Genomic DNA, 6,148 nt, shown 5'->3' on the forward strand with positions numbered 1-6,148 from the left:
TTTTTGTAATCCATTGAAAAGTTTATTTCATGCTGTAGTTGTCATTCATTCAACATGTACAAACTCCTCGAAGCCACACAAGTATGTGTCTACCCTCAGGAGAGTGAGAAAACAACATCTGTCTGAACTCTCAAACCTGTCTCCCTCCAAATCCTGACGACGTCAAGTTACCTCTGCCACCGAAAGTGGAGGAGGTTAAGTTTTCATCCCACCTGTCTTTGACTGTGTGCAGGATATCTCAAAGTTGGGGATGAATCCAGATGAAATTTGGTGGATACGTTGGGTGTGAGACAAGGAAGCATTGATTAAATTTTGGTGAAGATCTGGATCCGAATCCGATGACCAGAATTTTTTTAAGTGATTCTTCCCCATTGAGATACAGGGCCAAAAAACGATATATAGCATGATATTTCAAAAATGTATTGGACCCGATATGTTCTTTTGGATCAGGCATTGCGGGGCGGAGGTATGCACTCTACCAAATGCCCTTCTAGTTAAGTCTTTTTCTGGTGTATGTTCTCCCCTCCTCCCCTACCTTACCTCAAATGGCTGCACAGCTGACACTGCCCGTGAAAAGGCTGCATGCCTCAACTCTGCTTTGAAGTCTTGTGTCCCCAAAACCAATCACTTTCTGCACCCAGCTGTCCCTGGACTCTGTGTCCTTTTCTCCTGACAAGGTCGAGAGCCTGCTGTCAAACTTCAACTCTGATTCTGCATCAGCCCATGCATCCTAAAAACCTGCTCTGCTGCTCTTGCTCACCCTCTCTCTGTTCTATTCACTCTCTCATTTGCTCAAGGTTATCTGCCATCTGCTTGGAAATCATCAAACATCACCACCCTGCATAAAAAAGGTGCAAAAACAGGTCCCTGCAACTGCAGACCCATCAACAAGGTTATGGAATCCATAATGACTACAGACATTAAATCCTTCCTCCTCTCCAATGGCTTGATTTCTGATCATCAATTTGGATTCAGACCAGGTCACTCTACTCTGGATGTGCTGCTCCTGCTTTCCCAACAATGGATGGAGGTCTTCAATGGCGTCTGAACCCCCCCCTCCCCCTAATCTCCTTTCTCAATTCTCTTGAAGGTCTGTCATTCAAGCTCTTGGGTCTCCCTGTCTGCCATGATCTTTCCTGGGAAAGCCACATTTCAAAGCTGGCCTACATGCCAGTCTTCAACTCTGCATCCTCTGTCATGCAGACTCCTTTCTTGGTGCACCTGAGCTCCGAACCACATATAAAGCTTTCATCTGCAGCTTGATTGGAAACTGGTGCTCCTGCCTCACACATCGCTCGGCTTAACGCTGTGGAAACCAAGGCATTTGGGATCGTTGGTGTCTCCCGCGATGAAGCTGAGTCTTTGCGTCTCTCACTCTCATGGCAGGCAGGTCGGTGGTCTTTCTGTCTCTTACTGACTCTCCCTACAACCTTGCATCACCTTCTCTCTGTGCTCTGTCCCCCTAATATTTCTGCAGGGCACTCGTAGGCCGGGGGGGCCGGTGGGACCTACCTTGCATCCCCCCTGCGACAATTTTTCACTGAGACCACAGTGTTCATATATATCCCAAGTATCAGATAAAAGATGTTCCCAGAAAAATAACTCATTTGCACTATGCTTTATTAAGCTATTTCCATGGCAACCAATCATAAATAAACGAATCTCACAAAGATCGGCAAAATATCAATATTTCTGTCAAATATAAACATAAAATCACAAAATTGGTGTCAAATTAAAGCTTATACATTTACGTATTAAAATTTTGTTTATGCTATTTAGATCATTTGCATATTAATTAAATTTGACTTGACAATAATTCCCACAAAAATGCAAGAATTTCCATTTTCTTTCCTTGTAATTACCACATGTCAGTTTTTTGTCAAAAAAAATTACTTAAGTTTTGCCAGATACAAGCTGGGTTTGCAAAAAATATATTAAAATTTCTGAATTTTTTTTTAAGTAGGCTAATTAGCATAAAATACAAACCACAATGAATCGTTCGAAAATCATTTGAAATCAGATTAATCAATAGAATTAATTACCTGGGCCTGATATAATACATAACTGCGACGTGATGTCTGTTGGTGTTTAAGGGAAACATAACTATTTTCTGTTTGAGTAAAAGTAGTGGAAATAATTTTAAATGCATTGATATGCTAATTAGGATCCGCCATTATGGAAATTCTCATTTTCGTAAATATCTCAACTTCTGGTACATGGAAATTTGTAAATGAGGAATCTACACATATGTTTGGAGGGTCAAGGAATAAAGTGAACATATTTTGTTTGTTGTCAGAGATGTAGAATAATGTTTGGTTAGCTTAATTACATGCAAAAATCATAGAACAATGAATTTCCTATCCATCTTTATTCCCTATGAACAGAATGCACGGAGCGATGTGTCCTCTGTTTTGAGTTTCATGTAAACATCATGACTACATATTTTGATAAGATTGGGCCTTGAAGTTTAAATAAAATATTTTAAAATGCAGTGGTATGTAAATAAGGTGAGTGGATGTCATTATATCATAATGTATCTCTACCAGAGTCTGGAAATAGTGACCATCCTGTAGGCACAAAAGTTAAACTGATGTGTAATTAGTTGCGGCTAAAGGAGAGCATACACAGCAAAAATGTATTCATATGGTCCATCTGAGTGCAGTAATTGAAGATCTCACACTTTGAATGCATTTGGATATAAAAACATTAATCTAATAATATTTACTGTATCCCCTTTCTTCCAGAGTTACCAGATGTTTGAAAGCCTACTAGCCACACACCAGATCTGACAAATGGTTTATCTTCACATTGTTCGCCTGCATGTGCACTCTACTATGAAGTCGATCGTTACAATGGCAAAAACTATGAGTAGATGATCTGCAATCTGTTGGAGTCTTAGCAAACTTCGTAGCACACATCTGAGTTTGACATCTCGACCAGTTGATAATCACGCTGTTTCGATTAACTATCAGTCATATATAGAAGAAGTGTCCTTAGTTCGCAGATTCTGAGCCTGATGTTTGCTTGCTATGTCCTTCATTGGCTATCATACTATTCAATGTCCGAGTCCACACAATCTTCACATTCGCATGGCTCGTCATCATCCTCATCATCACTGTCTTCTTCCAATGCCTCCTGCAGTGAACCAATCGACTTCTTGGGTAGAATATTGCCTGATATCCACAGTGGCTCCATAACACCATCTGTGTATGTTCAGCCATGTTCCTGCATGTCATCTGGTATATTGGGATCTGCGATATGAGAATGCTTCCAAACAGCTGCTTGATAATTAGCTCTTCGGGTGTGCTGCTCTAAGCACTTTCTACATGGAGGTAGTTTCCCAAGGTCAATGTTGTGGCCTGCGTCCAGAGGCTTGTCCCCACACTTCTCCCTTATCATGAGCACCCTTGCTTCATCCACTTCCTGAAATTGACTCTTGCCATACATGACACAAGTGAACTGTTCCAACTTAAGCATCAAGTCTGAAGGCACATCCCATGTATCACCAAGTCGTGCTAATGCTGGTACATATACCGGCATTCTCTCAAGAATCTGAATTGGTCTGACCTTTCCCTTGCCTTTGAATGCACTTGCCGAGTCACAGCCGGTATAGGCATGAAGTCCCAACAGTGCTTTCCTGTGCTGCTGTGTGTAAGCATTACCAATCTCTGATATGTCGAGAAGCTTATTGTTGTTCCCAGATCCTATTTCAAATAGCACTGAAACGCCATCGATTCTGGAGATGTAGCTCAGAAGTATGAAAAATATATCGCTGTCCGGAGTTTTCGCCTTCATATTCTTGTACCCCATCTCCTTTCCATACAGAGTGTAGAATATAACCCTAGTGTCAGTTTCCTCTTGGCTTGAGTTCAGTACTTCAAGGGGTGTCCTTATTGTTGCCTTTCCATCTTCGGATGTGAATCTGTAGGCCTTCCCTTCACTGATCATGATCTCTTGGTGCTGAAGTCGCGCTGCATATTCATCTTTGTTCCATGTATCGAGCATGACTTGAACAAGCTGTTGTTTATTCTCTTCATTTGTGAGAAATGCTTTCCAATGTGGAGGCCTTTTGGTGTTTCCACCTTGCAGCAGAAGCTTCTCGGCACCACCCCGGCGTACTCTTTCCATGGCTTTCACAGACCCTTTCTTGTACATGTCAGTACTGAATATTACGTCAACATTGTGGGGCATCATGTTGAACAACTTGTTACATATTCCACTGAAGTTCTTCAGGATGTCTGTCATGGAGTGGAACAAGGTGTTGCCATCCTCGATCACGAGGAGTGTCTGGTCCTGTGGAGGTGGGATTGCCATGTCAGTGTCTTTCATCAGGTACTTGAATCCCTTGGATTTTTCATTCTTTGCTGGGAAGTCATCGGCAGTGCCAATACTGTAGGGCACTGGAGTCAAAAAGGGTACTTCAGCATTTCTGCGAGATCCACTTTTGGTTCCTGACACTGGGATTTCACCAGCAGTTGAAAGGCGATATTGTCTTGCTGTCGATACTCCGCTACTTTATTACTTCCAGCTTTGACTTTCACAGCTTTGCCCGTGTCTTCCATGGTCTTGAGCTTCATCTTTTTCACTGGTTCAAAGAACTTCTCCAATCGGTCTTTGATGAATGCTTCCTTAGCTGCCTTGCCTTTGTCCTTAGCCTTGAGTATATCATCCTCATTCTCTTCTGGAATGCGTGCACCTGATGAAATGCAGTACAGATTGGTCTTGACTTCAACATTGAATGGGTTTGTAAACCCCTTAATTGAGTCTTGCATGTCAGACACCACTTCTTCACTTTTCAGAATTTCTGCAGGCTGAAGATCTCTGTGCTTCTTTCCTGAACTTGAGCTTTCTAGCATTTCAGCCATGCTGAGTGTGGCTTCCACAAATTTTGTGCTTTCATGCATAGTTCTCACCCATCGCTGGTATGCACCATAGTTTGTTGTGATTCCTCAAACACCCATGCCACTTCCTCCAGGTCCACTGTGACTTGCGTTCTTCATGAAGCTTTCTTCCATAGTTTTGTCCACCTGACATCTGTTCCCTGGAATGAATGATCTCGCAACACTGATTTCCCCTCTTTCCAGCAGTTCTTTTGCACCAGGACGAGATGTGTCGATGTTCGCTAAGAACACAGAGAAGAAAGTTAGATACCTTGCATAATTGTGTCCATTGAAACTGAAGAAGAGATCTGCCATCAGGTACAGGCACTCTGCCTACAGCAAGAAGTCGTTGGTCTTCGGCCTGTATGAGAGCCAGCACAAGCCAAATGTGGTTCATGTAGGTCATCCAAAATTGAGCAGTCGTTCTGAGCTTCCCATCAGCGATGCCTTGCCTGCACTGTTGGTACTCCTTGAGGTAATTTGATATTGCCTCATCACTTCGAACTGACTTGAGATTTTCTTCTGATGGGTCTTGGATAAGGCTCTGGACCTTTGACTTGGACATTTCTGGCAACTTGTCAAAGACTTTGCTTCCTCCTCCTTCCATCAGAAACCTCTCAAGGACAAGTCGCTCGAGTCATTCGAGTAGACTTTTATGGCAATGCATTTCTCTCTCGTAGTGCTTTCCTTTCAAGACGCCCTGAATTGATCCACTTCCAATGTGTCCAGATTCCAGAAGTACATCAGAAAGCCCTGAGCTGGCCATCTTTTTTCCAACCATCTTCAGGTAAGCGCATATTAAATGAAACGTCCCAATCATAACTGTGCTTCTCATACTTCTTCGGGTTGTTCCACAACAAGGGGTATGCCTTCATGCATACTCCAAAATCAAATGTCACTACGTATAGTTGCCCAACTTCTCTGCTTGCCTCTTCTGCATACCATAAGCATTCCTTTACTGTTCTGTACTCCGTGATTGGATGGTTTATCACTGGATCGTAGTCGATACTGGTAAGGTTTGTGGGCTTGGTACCAGTCTCAAAAAATTAAGCCAGACCATCCTGGTACCTCTTGTTCTCCAGCAGATTTCTCTTCTCTCAAGAAGACCCAGATAATTCCTATTTCCCTTGTGGCTATCATCGATCCTTCACATCCAGGTCGGAGCTTGTTGACAACCTTGTATGGTGGACTTTTGCGTTGAGATATATAACAGTCTGCTAGGGTCTCTTGTATTGTCTCTGTGAATGATCGCTCCTTGGTTCTCTCTG

The 6,148-nt window shown here is 42.6% G+C and overlaps 1 protein-coding gene across 1 annotated transcript in view; it reads right to left on the minus strand.

Moving 5' to 3' along the window:
- Nucleotides 1-6,148, minus strand: part of LOC147013421 (rho GTPase-activating protein 1-like) — a 138,282-nt gene that overhangs the window by 62,916 nt on the left and 69,218 nt on the right. The window lies entirely within an intron of this gene.

Source organism: Eptatretus burgeri, chromosome 14, assembly GCF_056783735.1.
Source record: "Eptatretus burgeri isolate ZD-2024b chromosome 14, Ebu_testis_v1, whole genome shotgun sequence".
NCBI lineage: Eukaryota > Metazoa > Chordata > Myxini > Myxiniformes > Myxinidae > Eptatretus > Eptatretus burgeri.